Source organism: Atta colombica, unplaced genomic scaffold (assembly GCF_001594045.1).
Source record: "Atta colombica isolate Treedump-2 unplaced genomic scaffold, Acol1.0 scaffold198, whole genome shotgun sequence".
In the NCBI taxonomy this organism is placed as follows: Eukaryota; Metazoa; Arthropoda; class Insecta; order Hymenoptera; family Formicidae; genus Atta; species Atta colombica.
The window spans coordinates 793,410-810,738 of NW_017259291.1; the positions used below are offsets into that span (position 1 = coordinate 793,410).

The 17,329-nt window shown below is 32.4% G+C and overlaps 1 protein-coding gene across 3 annotated transcripts in view; it reads left to right on the top strand.

Moving 5' to 3' along the window:
• The window catches only part of LOC108687057 (ubiquitin-conjugating enzyme E2 H), a 55,499-nt gene that overhangs the window by 10,113 nt on the left and 28,057 nt on the right, over window positions 1-17,329 (top strand). The window lies entirely within an intron of this gene.

Below are 17,329 nucleotides of genomic sequence, written 5' to 3' on the forward strand. Positions count from 1 at the left end.
TTTCAGGAGTTACACTGCCGGATGTAATCGCATTCGCGCGTGTCGATATTTCTAAAACTGATGGATGGACGGAACCCAAATCGTCAGCGCATAAGCTGACCTTAAATCGCGATATCTTTTATTTCGCGAATTGCGCAGAGTGTCGTATCACATGATGTGCACATGTTGTATAATGCATCACACAGACACTGAAAAAAAGGTCCGATAATTGCTGCTAAAGGTATTTTATTTAGCATATTACAATATTAAATATTACTAAACATGATAGTAGTATAATCAATCGTTTTGTAATAATTAGAAGAATAAAGTAATATTCAGAAAAGTAAAGTTAGCGTTTCGTTAGTTTTGATTAACCTTAATAGGACCGGAAAGCCGTATAATAATATTATGTACTATAATAGCGCTTCAAAATGAAACAAGGTCATATTTTGAGGCAAGAAATACAATGAATTATTAAATTATAACAATACGGAGAAAAATTTCTGATTGAAAATGGTCGAAAATTCTGACGACATCAATCAAAAATTCTTATTAATCCATATTAATCAGAATCTTAATTAGAATGATAATAGATTAAGAAAATTCTGATTTGTCCATTTTCTTACATAAGAAAAAAGCTCTCTGTAAGATTCTAAAAATAGATCTTCTAAAGTTTAACAAACATTTGATTAAAATTATTTCATCAAAGCTTTAATAATTATGTAGACTTAATTATCAGATCTTTTTTTCGGTGAAGCGAGTTGCTTTCCGCGATAGAAACTCACGGAGTTGAGAAACGCGAGTACGTGACGGCGCTTCCCATAATTTAGCTCCACTTCCGACGATTTTCGTTGGCCTCTTGAAAATTAGATGAAGTTATTTTCGAGTAAACAGGGGGGAGGGGATTAAAGATGCGTGTCAGCCTCGGACATTTATGATAGCTTCCTCGTACGATGCCGAGTTCTTTCCTCGTCTTGCGATATCGATCACGCTGTGTTGAAGCATGCATTAATGCTGCCTCGAAACGAGCGAAACAAATTGGATGCGTCCGCGTCCGCGTTCGTTCCGCTAGCGCGTTTTAGAATTTCTGGAAAGTCTTTCGTTCTCGCACGGCAAATATATTAGTCATAGCAGTGACCAGTTTATTTTAAGCTGCTCGCTTTTACGTTCACTCGTCATGTTACGCCAATATTTACTGATTCGCCACCGATTTCCCTTTTTCTCTGCAAATTTTTATTACATATTTCACTTTCAATGTAGAACGATGACGATAAAGTTAGAATAAAATTATCACATATCTATAAATTATCTTCTTTCCTTTTATAAATCTTACGTCAATTCACTCATTTCTATTGATTGATTATTAAAATAAATTTTGAGTATTAATTGAGTATTAAAATAAATTTTGCTTGTTACTTCAAACATAAAAGAATGATTTTACTGAAGTATCTAAAAATTTAAATATACAGTGAGTGCAAAAAGTATTATATATCGTACAGAGAAAATGTTTTTTAAAAGAACTTTATTTTTAAAAAGTAAATGAGAAATGAGTTGTTGAATAAATCGATATTTTAATACGATAATTCAACATCAATTTGATGTCGATTCGACGTTTGACGATCATTTCTTAGGTAATTTATTTATAAAGAATAAATTTTAGACTGTGTGTTTCTTAAAATTACATATATCAAAAAAATGTGTATTAATTATAGAAAATGTATTGTCTGAAAAACAAGCGAAAATTAAAAATTGTATTGTTTAAATGCTCAAAAAGTATTCGTATAGTCGAGAAATTTAATTTCTAAAATCAGGAATACATACGAAGCTTGATTGTTTATATTAGAATAGCATGTATTCATTATTTAATTTGCTAATTAATGTTTATTTTCTGCAAATAAGCTTTTTTTATAATAAATTTTATAATAAATTTTATAATAATTGCTAATTAATGTTTATTTTCTGCAAATAAGCTTTTTTTATAATAAATCCTTCCTAATAATAAATTTCCTTGTACGAATAGTTTTTGAGCTGTAGATCACTGTAGATCTGAAAATAATTTTATTGAATCATCAAACTAATTATGTAATAGTGTTGATGACAATGCAAAAAATAATACTTTAAACTGTACTGCAAAGAGAAAACGATTTCGTTGAAGTATCTAAAAATTTAGCTGGTATCTACAGATCTGAAAATAATGTTTGAACCAAAATAATAATATAGAACGCTCAAACTAGAATGTTAAAACTTGTTGCAACATTGTCATTACATTCAAATGTTTTACGTACAGCGTTTCATTTGCTAAAATTATTGCATTTTATTAAATATTATTTGATGTTTTAGCTTAAAAATTTATTTTTAGCATTTACTGTGAATTATTCTTTATATCAAAAATTCTTTAAATTTATATAGAATATTTGTAACATAGGATTATAAAAAATCATATAAATGTCAAAATCGAGTCACTGTAAGTTGACACAACATATACGTATATAAAATTATTTTTTGAAGAGAAACACGAATCAGAGTAAATGTTTTCTTTTATAGATTTTGGATTGCTGAATCCAAATTTGTGAGCTATTTTGCTCCATCACATTTTTAAATAATTCGAGAAAAATTATGGAAAATTGAATTGAATTGAATTGATTTGAGAAAAGTAAATTTGAGCGACAGTAATATGATCGCAGAAACGGTAAATATGCTTTGGTATGTTAAACAAAGAAGGTATGTTAAACAAAGAACAAAAAAAATTGCTTTACTAATGTTAAATATTACAGCTTAACATGTCATAAAACAAATCGGTTTAAAATACCATTGCAATAAATAGTTAGGCAATTTTTATGCGTTATAGAAGGTTTTTCAACTTCAGAAATAGATATTTTAACTATTATTTTATCTATTGTTTTAACTATTATTTTAATTATTATTTTATCTATTATTTTAACTATTATTTTATCTTCTAAAAATAATCATTAAAATATTTCTGAAGCTAAAAAAACTTTCTATGACTCATACAGTTCTCGTAATTGTTTATTGCACAATAGTACTTTACACTGATTTGTTTCATGATGTGTTAAGTTATAATATTTAATATTAGTAAAGTAAAAGTTTTATTTATTTCTTATACTTTATTTAAATTATCAAAATTTATATTTAGGCAAATATTTATATTTATATTTAGGCAAATCAGTCCTGCGATCGCATTTTAATGTCAAATCTATTTTTATTCTTTTTTCAAATGTTTTAATTTTCGCAGATTTTCCATCATTTTTCTCGATTATCTAAAAAACAAGATATAATGGAAAATAGCTTATGAATTCAGTGACTCAAAATTTATAAGAAGCACCTGTCCTGGTTTGTGTTTCTCAAAAATTTTTTTATAATCAATAAGAAACAATACATGTAAAAGAATTCTAGATAAATAAAAAAATACAAGTGATTAATATTTGTGGCAAAGATTAATTATTTTGATAATCTTACAAAATTATTTTCCGATTTTATATTCAGCTAAATTTTTAAATATTATACTTCAGAGAAAAATTGTTTCCGTGTGCTTTCTTCAAAGAAGTCTTTAATTGATCGATTAGTCAACAGTAGTTTGCGTCCATTTTTATCCTTATCGTATTTTTCATCTATAAGTCTTCCAGACTTCTTAGAAACTCTATCGTTGCGATATTTTTTTTCGTTTCTTTTGTTCGTGAAGAGTATCTGCGCGTAAAAGTTGTGGCCCACTTTGCCCAGCAATTTTGCCTATATGTCGCGCTTTATACATATTTTATATACTCAACTGAATTACAAAGTTTCGCGTAATACAAAGCCCTGACTACGACACGAGTATGCGGCGTGGCTTGCACTCTTTGTCTTCCTTCCTCATTGCTTCGCTCGTCTACCAGCTGATCGACCTTACAGTCGCTTCCCCCACCGTCGCCATCGTCGAGGAGTTTCTGCGTTTTCTGTCTTTCCCTTCTCCTACTCGTGCACGCGGACGATGATGTCGTTTGATTCCACAAAAGCAGATACGCCGAGAACCTGGGGACAGGAAACTTCGCGTTTTGCCGTCGCGTAACCGCGTGGGAAGAGCCTATCGTTTTATCCCACATAATCTATGTTCAGAATGTCTCAAGACTCATCGAGAAATATTTCAGGAACGGAGGAATTCAGAACTTGTGGAAAATACCTTGAAAACTATGCGACTCTCTTCTATGGCTATTTTGCATTAAAATTCGATGAAGAACAAAGTCTAATTACTGAAACAACTGAGAAGTTGGATTTTTATTAACCTTATTCTTTCTTAAAAATTGCTTGAAATTCTTATCTTATATTTAATCGATTATGCTTCAGGAAGTACGAGCTCATCGTCGAAACGATTTCTATAATTTTTGATATAATTTGGCATAATTTAATTCGCGACACAATTTAGAAAAAATGCAATAATATCGGGATGTAATTTCATCGGAAGATATTGGGAGTACAAATTAGTTCGGTCTGTTTTTTTGTGTTCAAAAATGCATTTATTTCAAAACAAAATGAATGAACAGATCAATTAAAGTATTGTCCATCGCTGCCTACTACTTTTTCCCATCTCAGGCAATTTTCGAATTCCATCTCGAAAAAATGACTCGTCTTTGGAGGCGATCCAATTTTGGAGCCAATTTTCGATTTCTGCGAAAGAAATGAACCGGTGACATGCTGCATCTTTCGGAACAACCAGTAATCAGAAAGAATAATGTCCGGAGAATACGGGTGTGATAAAACATCCCATTTGAGCGTTTCCAAATATTTTTTTACGACTTTAGCGACATGAGGCCGAGCGTTGTCATGAAGAAGAATAACTTTATCATCTTTGCTCGTATTTCGGCCGTTTTTCTCGCAATGCACGGCTCAAACGAATCAATTGTAGCCGATACCGATCGCCCGTAATGGAATCGCCAGATTTCAGCAGTTCATAGTAAACAAGACCCTTTTGATTGCACAAGATACAGAGCATGATCTTCGAACCATGAATGTTCGGCCGTGGTGTTGATGTTGAGATCGATGGCAATGATTGACCGAGCTTAGCGTAATATTTTTTCTTCTTGGAATTGTCGTAGAATATCTATTTCTCATCTCCAGTCACAATCCGATGCAAAAAATCTTTTCTCTGTTGTCTTTGAATCAGCTGTTCGCAAATGAAAAATTGCTTTTTAACGTCTCTCGGTTTCAGTTCATAAGGCACTCAATTTCCTTGTTTTTGAATCATTCCCATCAATCTCTCAATCGTACAGAAACGGGTTGTTGAGTTACCCCCAATGATTCTGCAAGCTCCTCTTGCGTTTGACTCTGATCTTCTTAATGCCTCTAATTTTTGTCTTCGAATTTTTTTTGGTTGTCCAGAGCGAGGCTTGTCTTCAACGCTGAAATCTCCATCCTTGAAACGTCGAAATCATTCTCTACATGATTTATCAGTTGGAGCAGTGTCACCATAAACTTCGAGCATTCGATGGGTTTCAGCCGCACTTTTCTTCCAATTAAAGCAAAAAATCAAAACCTCTCGCAAATGCTGCTTGGTTAACACAAAATTCGACATTTCAAACACAATAAAAATCAAGATTTTTGTATGAAACTCAAAGCGATATAAACTGAATATTATTAGCAGATGTTTAATCTCTCTGAAACCGCCAAAATTAGCTGTCACTATGAACCATTCACAACAGCTGGAGCCATCTTTAAGGAAACAGATCGAACTAATTTGTACTCCCAATAAATGATTGGCTTGTCAATGATCTTCCGAAGGTCTCTTTAAAGATGGCAGAAAGGCAAGCTGTAAACGGACAACTTGTGGTATTTATTTCTAACGGTTTCCAAACTCGAATCCCTCTGCGAATTCATCGCAGATAGTATCTAGTTAGATTAATTAGGTGCGTCTCTCATTTAATATCAATGATGTGCATCGTGCAAAGTAGCAGAAAAAAATGACTACAACAGAATTTATGATCCACTTTTACGTTTTCAACGTAATACGAGCTCACGAGCGTAATTTAAGATGTTGCTCTTTATAAATTTCTCGTTTTCTTTTTCTATCTCTCCCCGAGAGTACGATCCGCTGCTTGTTAAATTATCCTTCGTTATGTAATACTTATTTGTCGCCTAGGTACACGCCGAGAGTTAATGCTTTCTTTGAAGACTTTATAGTTTCTCGTCAGTATTCCCACTGTTTAGCATATGGATGATTGGTCTTCCTATATATAGAAAAGATCGCAGAGTATAATGATAATAACTTCGTTTTACTCCGTTTTAATGCGCAGTAACGTGTCTAGAATACCTGGAGAATAATGGGGATGCAAAAAGAGTGAGCATTTAAAATTGATTACAATGGCAGTAATAAGTGCGAAAGATGCTTTCTATATAATGGCGCCTAAAAGGCATCGCACTTCTATATAAAAAGGATAGTTTTGCTAAAGTATCTAAAAATTTAGCTGACTACAGATGAAACTAATTTTTTATTGAACCATTAAAATAATTACGTTCAAATTAGTTACTACACTCTAAATTTCTTGTAATGAAATCTCACCCCAAGAGAATGGAAATACGACCAAAAAAAAGAAATATTTTTATTTTTTTTTTCAAAGATCGTATTTTTACTTTCTTGAAGTGAGATATTTCACTTTTTTCAAGTTATATTTTTACTCTCTCTTGGAATAAGATTTCACTGGAAGAAATTTGAAGTGTAAAATGTCAAAACTTTTTGCAGCCATTGTTCATCGCGCTACTCTTTAAAATTTTGGAGAAGAATCTAATTCTAAAGAATAAAATCTTACTCTTAAAAATTGATAATTAAGCTGCTCTTTTTCAACACTTCAATTATATACGCCATACTTTAGACCAAAGATTTTAAAGATCTTTACTTCAAAGATTTTAAAGAGTAATTTGATGGTCTAAAATCATTTTCAAATCTGTTTCTAGCTAAATTTTGATGCAAATCTTTTCGTGTATTATTTGTATTACAATTCTTTCTATTAATCTTTTTCCCAATAATCTTTCCATGAAATTCATTGTATTTCTTTGTTTTGTATTGTTTATCCTAAGCATCCTAGATCCATCGACAATAATCATACGTCAATACTCCGTCGCGAATCGATACTCGACGTAACCGAGGTAGAATTGTCCGCAACCGCGATGGATGCAGCATCGCGAAACGGTTTGCGGTATTGTTCCTTGGTTTCGCTTATTCGTTGAAAATCAGGTGGCGGAGTTCACGTCAGTTACGCTCGATCATGATAAATCACGTCTCTGCGATCGAATTGCAGCGGAATCATCGTGACCACGATCATGCCGATACAACGTGGACATGTTTCGCGAGGCAGTACAAACCGCGAGCTGTCACTGTAGAAGTTTCCACGCGTATGTAGTACCGAAATCAACTTAATCAATTATACTGTAGTTAACGAGACACTCATTGTCAGTAAAGCTGCAGGTGCGGTGGAGAGAGAGGAGTCGTTAATGGCTCGTTGTAATGGCTTGCGAGCGCATTCACGCGGGCGAACCGGATAAGTCGTGGATTATTACAATCGCGATGCGTTATTTGCATCGTACGATGTGCATATCGATGAGTATATTAATGACGCGATTTACACGCATTTCCGCGACAGTAATTAATACCGCGAGCGCGTTATAAAGATACAGGCCGTCTCGTGCACGATTCATCGATCAGTCGAAGGTCTTTCGATTTCTCATGCGATTACCTAAGCGTAACGCATTATATATTTATTGCGTTGTAAAAAGTATATTGATCGATAATACGGAAATGTCATTTGGACTTTTAAAGATTTTGTTGCTCCTTTTAATTTCTAATTCAAATAATTTTATACGAAATATATTTAGAGAAAAAAACACAAGCTTTGTTTTTAGCAGAAAAGAATAATTTTGTTACAAGATTTTTTAATATGATTGATTTATACATTTAATGAGAGGAATTAAAGGCAAAATCAATTATGTTAAAAAATTTTACAATAGTTGTAAAATTGTTTCTTCTGCCAAATGCAGTGGTGGCAACTATAAAGATAATAATTATCAGTGTGAAACACATCTAGATATAGATATAAATATAAGTATCTAAATTGAGATCTTTCTATATTAGGTAGTATTAGGTATGGTTTACAATTTCTGCTCAAGTATTAAAGTGCCTAAATACTTATAAAGACATAGAGAACAGACTGCGCGATCTGTGTATCAAAATAGTCGATAAAAGTAAGAGAAAGGGATCGTGGAAGATGACCATTCTATCTCTTTCCATTTAACAATGTAATGGGAGAGAAAATGAGAGGAAGATTGGCCGTCTTTCATGTTCTCTCTCTCTCTCTCTCTCTCTCTCACACACACACACACACACACACACACACACACACACACACACACACACACACACACACACACACACACACACACACACACACACTATTGTCGACTACATTTGACTACTTAGATAATATGAATCGCACAATCCATTTTCTGTCTTGAGGTATTTATTTCCAAAAAAGTATCTATAGATAAGTCTTTGGAAGTATTTAGATCCTACTTCAATACTTTAATGAAAATTGCATACCGTACCTAAATATAGAAAGATCTCAGTTTAGATATTTGTACATCTATGTATGTTCTAACACTGACAATTATATAAGTTTTATATCTAAAACGTAAATAAATATTTTATACTTATTAACTAAAATAATTTATTCAACTATGTGTATATATATATATATATATATACATTTTTTTATTCAACCAAGTAATGTACGCTGTAGTACATTAATTCTATACATAAAAAATTGTGTAGTTGCTATTATGATTTTTTTCAGAATATGTAACGTCGCGTTTATTTTCGATATTACACCGGGAAACATTGTTTTTTTATTACAAAAAGTATACTTTATATTAGCGAAAGATGTGATTAATCGCGCGTGCAACGATCTTTCTTCCGCTTCTCTGTAGATGATTTTATCGCAGAGTTCCATTGCAGTCGCGCTCCTTTTCGCGGGAAATCGATTCCTCCTCGATTGCATTATGTCACGATCTTCGCGCGTTTCGATCGCAGAATTGAGATGACTCTTTCTTCCTCTGTTTATTCTTTTATGGTAATAAAACGCCGCGTTAGAAAACGAAGAAAACCTCTAATTACGCCGTGATTTCTTCGATTTAGCAAGTCGGTTTGGCGAACTTCTAATCTTCTGCACTCCTCAAATATCTCGTGTCGCGTAACAGTTTTCAAATTTAAATGCAATCTAAAATAATTTACACTTTAGAACGCGGAAATTTTACTATGTTGATAGTCTTCTTATTTTGCAATCTAATTTCTATTTGATTTAGAAGGGTAAATTATTTTATTATTATTTTAAATTATATATTCATAATTATTATTTAAATTATTATTATTATTTTGTTTTTTTATTATATTAATTTAATATTGAAAGATGAAAATTAACTACTTATTTTGAATATCAAAAATATTATAATACTTTAGTGTTTTTAGCACTTAAAATAACTAACTAATCCTATCTTTAAATAATTGGCTAGTATTGGACAGCTGTATATAAGGATGCTTAATCGCATGAATCTTGCTTCTCTTTCGTGTTATCTATATAAAAATTATATTCTTTATTTCACTTACAATCAGAGATTTTCCCCATAAGCTTCCTTTTTTCTTCACAAATCCGACGTATAAATTGGTCTTTCTTATTTTAATATATGGCTGTGATTGGGAAAGCACATCTCGATGGGCGAGAAAGAATTACGAGAAAGAATTACGAAAGAATGCCGATTGATCAGCATTGGAATAATATATAAAGATATATAGTAGGGAGAGAACAGAGAAATGGAAAGAGAAATGCTTGTGCAATCCTCTCATTTCAACGCTGTAAACAACAGCATTGCGCGGTAGGAGAGAATGTAATGGTCCCTCAGGATTGAGCAATCGTTTCCGTCGAACCCATTCGTTTATGGTGTATCTTGTATTATGCCGATGGGAACGGCAAATCCTTGGAGTTATGGCTATTACAAAACTTCCGCCCGGACGGAATTTTGACGGGCGTGTCGCTCAATTGAATTAAACGTCACGCTCGTTTTTATGCAATGCATCCCGAATAGGAATGGATAAAACGTTGCACACGTTTGCATCAATTTATCTTACATTCGGCGATTTCGCGAGATTTGCATCGTCTCGGAACATCCGTTCGATCCTTCGATCATATACCTATACATATAGATTGCTAGCACCCGCTATTTTTTCCATAGGATGTAACTGAAAAGGTAAGGTCAAATATTCTAGATCCTATACAAGAATCTAAGGATGTATTCCTGTTGACAAAACGTTAAAAAAAAAATTCATATAAATAAAATTCATATAAACATGGATTTATAGAAATGCTTTGAAGTAGAAAGAATTTTGTTTAACACTATCAAATTAATGGAACAAGTAATGCTACAATAAAAAAGCTATTTAAGCATTTTTGGACATTAGATATTAGAAAACAGTTCAGTAAAGAACAGTTCAGTTTTATTTTCTATTAAAGGTATTTCTTTTCTTTAATTGGTACACTGAGGAAAAAAGTTGTTAACTTGACTAAATGCGTTTAGTTTGTAATGATTATTTAATTAAAATATTTATATATTTAGATTAACAAAATCTTGTAATTTAAAATTTGTTATTTGTTTGAATTAACAAATATTTGGTTGAATTAACAAATATTTGCTTGACAGCCCGTGATCGCTACATATTTAGTTGACTCAACTAATATTTTTTTGAAACAGCAACTTTTTTCTCAGTGATGTGTGTGTGTGTGTGTGTGTGTGTGTGCGTGTGCGCGTGTGTGTGCGTGTGTGTATCAGACTATTTGAAGTAAAAATGTTAAAATGTTTAATTGTTCCATTAATTATTATTTGATATTGTTAAATAATAAAGTTCCTCCTATCTCAAAAACTAAAAATGTTTATAAATCCGTTTATATGAAATTTTTATAATGTTTGGTCGATATAGAAACACGTTTTTAGAATATTTGACACTTAGCTATTCATTTATAATGTTTTGAATTGAAATGAAGATGTCGATATTTTGTCGTTCCAAAATATGGAAACAAGGATGAAACTGAATTTGATTTCAATTTGACAATTAGGTATAATATAAATTCAAATCATCTTTATGCATCATTTTATAATGCATATTCTTGATATATGCATATATTTGTGTGATTTTTAAGTTACCTTTAAACACTTTTATGTGTATTATTAATTCTTTATTTATATATTTATGTAATAGAACTGCAACATCAGCGTATCAAACATAAAGTATTGATATTATAGTAGTACATATATGGCCGAAGATTCGATCCACTCCGAAACTCCGAAATACGTAATCCCATTTCGCGTTTTGTAACATACGTATTTTAAACATCGTGTTTATTTTTTAATAAATGCTATTTGTTCGTGAGATCCGATATTTTTCACTCGTGATGAGTAACTTGTTTTTCGTCTTTTTTTTTTTATTTCATTTCTTTTTTACTTTTCGGTTGTTTTCCATTTGCAGTACGTTGACGTCGCGCCGTGTCGACGGGCATCGAAACACGGAGGCGATCTGTTCTCTAATAACGCGTCCGTCAGACGCACATGTCGACCATTCCCTGTAACAGAATGCCTTGTACCACCGCCGCGGCGCTAATTCATTCGTGTGTATTAGAGCACATGAATAGAGATGATCATTTGATGAGACGCATACGCGCGCGAGATGATATCTGCATTATTCCACGATAATGCGCGGAAACGGGGAAAGATCGGTCGGATTCCGTGCCGAAAAGAGTACGATTTTCAGCGCATGTCAATGGTTCTGCTACATTCAGCAGAAAAAACAGCTTTGCAACCGAGTTTATAGTTGTAAAATTCTTTAAAAGAATATTGGTGGACGGCAAAACTTCGACGCTGTTTTACCGATTAATGCTCTTTTCTTGGATCAATAGTGATTAACTTTAATCTCGATTCAATTTAGTCTTCATCTTTTTCTAGTTTTTAGATAAAGCTGAAGAGTTAATCGAAATTGAATGAGATTAAAATCAAATACATTGGTATTTTAAATATATTAAAATTAAATACACTGATAGAAAATTAATTACATTGATTGAAACGAATATAAATGCGACATACAAATATATGATTTACGAGACATCGATACATTATTATATATTACATTTAAAGGAAAATGTCGACGAATAAATGTTACTTACATTTTCTTCGATATTTATTAGTTATGAAAAAATTCGAGTGTTATGAACGAAATATATATTTCTGTAAAATATATCTCATTAATTGTAAAAAAATAAAATATATAGCTTCTTTGCTAGGAATAAAATTTTATTTCGCTGTATTTAAGTAAAAATTCATTTCAGTGCAATAAATATATTTCTCACAAACAAATTTTTAAAATCTTTTTTTCAGTATTACAACATTGCACGCACACGTATACACAGTTTGTTGTACATTAAAATATATTTTAAGTTTCTAAATTTAATTCTAATGATTTATGTATATTCATTTTTTTTATTTTACATCCAGTTCTGTCTTTATTTCGATTATAAAATCTGCATAATATTTCCACGAAATAAATGTTTTCATAAATCGATCGACGGCATTGATCGCCATATTCAGGTAAAAAGAATCTATAATTTATTTTTTCCTGCTTTGCAAAATACCGGAGTCAGATATATTAGTATGTATATGTCGTTAATCGTGAAAATTTTAATTCTCTGAAATTAATGTATGAAGTAATTGATATGGAACAGAAGTGGTATTTTTGTAGGTAAAACGGTTGACGCTAACATCTTTTTAACACAATTAGTCTTACAATTAATTCCTCAACTCGATTTAAATGTATAAATCAATCATATTAAAGAATTTTATAGTTGCAAAGCTACTTTTTCTGGGAAGAATGCAGACGCTTTACATGCGATGCACAAAAGAGCGACTTTTGTTTGATGCAAGAAATTAGCTCAGATATGTGGAAATCGGGCAATGATTCGACACGATTTCCTTGCGTTTTGTCATCAAAAATTTTACTTTGTATCCTTTGTGCTGAGCGCGTATTTTTGCCCCTTTTACATCTCGCTCTGTCGGGGGAAATTTTTCGTTTGAAGTGGAGACTGCAATTTTTATCGTGACGTTAGCTCGTGTTCCAACGGACCCGCTTCCATCTCGTTTCGTGGCTTTCAACGCGATTGAAATGACGTTATGGAAACGTGGGAGACGAAATATAATAATAAAATTCAGAAAATATATGATGGATTATTATATTTAAAAATTAAAAATTCTTTAGATGCATAGAAATGTAGGATGTTTACAAATTTCCTCGGATAAAAAAAAAATTTCCTCGTGCTCGTTACAAAATTAGTTCTCGCAGTGTCACGCTACGCGTAATTACTTAATATTGTAATAGAGGACATGTTATAACGCGGTCTGCAGCAACTTCTTGAAGAGCACTACTCCAGATGAAAACTGGAGGCGGGGAGATAGTTATTCTAATCAATGCCGCATGACGAAGGCGTGTGCTATCGCGTGTCGCAACTATAGAGAACGATTAAGGCACGCGTGTGTAAAACGGGGCGAAAGGCCCATGTGCGATTCGCTGATTTATTTTCTCGCTCGGAGAGCATCCGTTCATTGTTCGTGGCGATGCTGCTTTTACGTCGCACTGTTCCACTGGAGAACAGGGGGGGGAGGAGGGGGAGGGACTGCTTTGTGTGTTTACACAGGCGCATCATCAGGCCGTTGGGTTTGAGAACGCAAGCGGCGATCGCGGAATCGGGTGTACGTTCACGAAACGTGGTCTTGCAGGTAACAAAGCTCTCCGAATTTGCAGGTGAAAGCGGAGCAACGCGCTCGCGTACATTGAAATGTAGCTTCTAATCACTTGCCGCACACTAAACCGCACTCTAAATTTTTGGGAGTGAAATTTCATTCCAAGAAAAGTGATAGTTGTATCACAGTTCGGCAAGGATTAAACTTCACTTTATTCCTTCAGGAGTGAATTTCTTAATCAAACCTAAAAAGTCAACTTTAATGATTAATCTCTCGCTTAACGATTAATGTTTCGCTTTGACAGAGCGACGCTTTTTTCTATCATATTCATTCATTTTGTGCAAAAACATGATAAAAGAGCCTAATAATTTTCAGATTAGATGATAGGGGGAAGCTAAATCTAACATTTATCAGAGTGAAATTATTCACTTTCCATATAGATTGAAAATTGACTCCCATTTGGAATGATTCTTTACTCTCTAAGAGTGAAAATTTCACTCCTATCGGATTGGCGCATCTATCATTTTTTGGAAGTGAATTTTACTCCCAAAAATTTAAAGTGCGAAAGTTGCTTATCATAAATAAACGTTGCATTTCGCGCAATTGAGAAAATCAATTTGTAGGACATTTTTCAGGAAATTAATATGATTTTCTCAAACAAAAAAGAAAAGAAACGATGCGTAATCGTAGATACAATGTAGACTCCGATCGAAACAGAATCGAAACATTCGGCATGTCAATTTCAATCAAAACCAAAATTAAAAATTAAGGAATCCTATAAAGGTCATATATATAAACATGTCTATATATCGTACATTTTTTCTTCATAAATATTATAATTTATTGAAATAATAATTTTTCGGCTGAAATAGAAAAGCGAAATTTCAAAGAATATAAGTTTGGCCAAAGAATATAAGTATTTCTTCTTCATAAAAATCATAATTTAATTATTGAAACAATAATTACATATTAAAATTAATATTTATGAAGAAGAGCTATATAGTTTCACATAATGAGTCTTCATTTTCAATTTCAATAAAAGTTTCAGTCGGGCTCTAATACGATAGTATAGAAAAATCATAAAAAATGTATAATGACATTTTATTAAAGATTCAATTCTTAAGGTTAAAGATTTAACCCTGCATTACTCGCGTGAAGTATCCAGGTCACTCCAGCCTTATAAATTCATTAAACGTGTTATACGTATATTACAACACTATTTATTACACTTCATTATATTTAACGCAAATTATTTTGCAATTAAAAAAATTTTTTTTTTTTTCCATTTATTTTCTTATCTGAAGGACATACAGAATATTATTGATCTTTATTTAATTGTATATAATTACAGAGAACAGTTGAGGTATATAATGTTAAGGTGAAAGAAACATCTCACGCGAGGGGAGAATGGGAGAATTGCGAACACGAGGTAAATGCGAACAATACTATTATAATATAATACATTAAAGTATAACCTTTCTTGCATCCATTGATAATCCGATACACATATAGTATTGCATATAGTACGTAATCATAGAATGCATACGCCAAGATAATAAAGATTATTAAGATAATTAAGATAAAGATCATTATGTGTTTTTGATGATTTTGATGTAGGAAAATTGCGAATATTCAAAGGAAAAGTTACATAAAGCCGACAATTATTTATCAATTACAAATGTCTTTATTTAAAGGATATTTATTTTAAACTACAATAATTGACATTTATATATTATTAATATAAATTATAAATTGTAAATAAACAACTGTTTCAGCACTGTCTCGTGACGGCGAATATAATTTTAAACGGCAATAAGATTCTGTTTTTTGTTTAAAATTATAGTTTATGTTTATATTAATAATAAATTAATGTTAATTATTATAGTCAGTTTATCAAGCAACTGAAATGTTTTTTTATAATTAATAAAGATTTATTAATTAATAAATATCGTCAGTTCTTTATTTAACTTTTCTCTTTGTTTATACTCTCTCCTAATTATTAGTTAAAAGAAACTACACGGATAATATGTGAAATTAAAAAGTTTATTTTTGGAAAATTGTATATTTAATACGTATTGTTACGATGAATGCTCTTGCATACGCTTAAATATTTTAATGACACTGGGCGCCATTCTGGTTTCGACTGATGAAATTCGAGTGAGAGGATATTAAATTAATGATATTTTTATATTCCAACGCGTTGAAAAGCGCTGTCGCGCGCGTGTATTTTCACGTGCGCGCGAGCAGGTCGTTGAATAATTTAATCAGGACAGGTTTTATTGCCGCGTCACAGATTTTACGTGGTGATAAAAGTGCACCCCATAAGTATAACGTGTTACGAAAATCGTAACAACGTGTGATACCGTAAACGCGAGGCTTAAGAAGTATTTAAATGCCTTTAAGTCGAACGCAATGCTTTGATAATTTAGGCTGTGGTTAAAGTCTCGCTACAAATGTAATAATGTTTTGAAACATTTGATGGACGATCCAATTAGAAGAAAGAATTTTACAAATTGACCATTTAAAAAAATGGTCGCTTCAAAGCGTTTGCAGCATCGCGTTGCCACACCCATAATCGTTTGATTTTTTCGTGACGGGAGATTTCCTGACTCGCGTTACGTCATTAAAGTACATCGACAATTTGCGACGAAATCCGTTTTCGTGATTCATCTCGGTTTGCGTTGTCGGAAGATCCGCTGTCTCATATACGGAGCTTGACTCGCGTTTGATTTATCGAGAAAAAAATAGTAATTCACCTCCTACGAAAATGCTGTTCAGATAAGCACTTTCTAATACACGCATCGAAAGTTTTGCTCTTACACAAGCGATAAGCAAGCCAGCGACTAGTTTAAACGTTCCCGTTAATAGTGTGTATGTTGTGTGTATGATATGTGAAAGCCTATTGCAATCTTCTGTCCTTTTTAAGCTCGTTATATTTGTATATACGAGATACAAGTCTTGATATACATAATTATGCGCGATAAATGAGATTACAATATTTCCGTGATTACAGATAAACTAACGTGAGTTTAAAGGTGCTAACGCGAGTACACATATTTTGTAAATTTTATTAACTAATTTATAAATTTGTGTACCTCTCTATTCATCTATATATTTATGTCAACGCAAAAAAGCCAATGTGTAACGGCAGTTTTAAGCGCCGCATGGTTTATTGATATTACACAAGTACAATCAACGTTTTAGTCGTGCGAGTACCATTGCGCAAATAAAGAGAGAAAAATAGAAAAAAAATAGATGGAAAAATGATACGGTTTAGCATTGTCGCTGGAATATTTGTGTGCTGCGTAGTGTGTCGTTAGATGCCATAACGATCACAGTTTTTGCGTCTTCTTTTATTTTTCTTTCAATTTTTCGTGTGCATCGTATGCTTATCATACGCTGTCGTTTGTCGCCGTTGACGAATAATCCATGATTTGTCACATTGATACATAACAACGTCTGTAACATAGAGAGATGGAAGTATAGAGAGAGAGAGAGAGAGAGAGAGAGAGAGAGAGAGAGAGAGAGAGAGAGAGAGAGA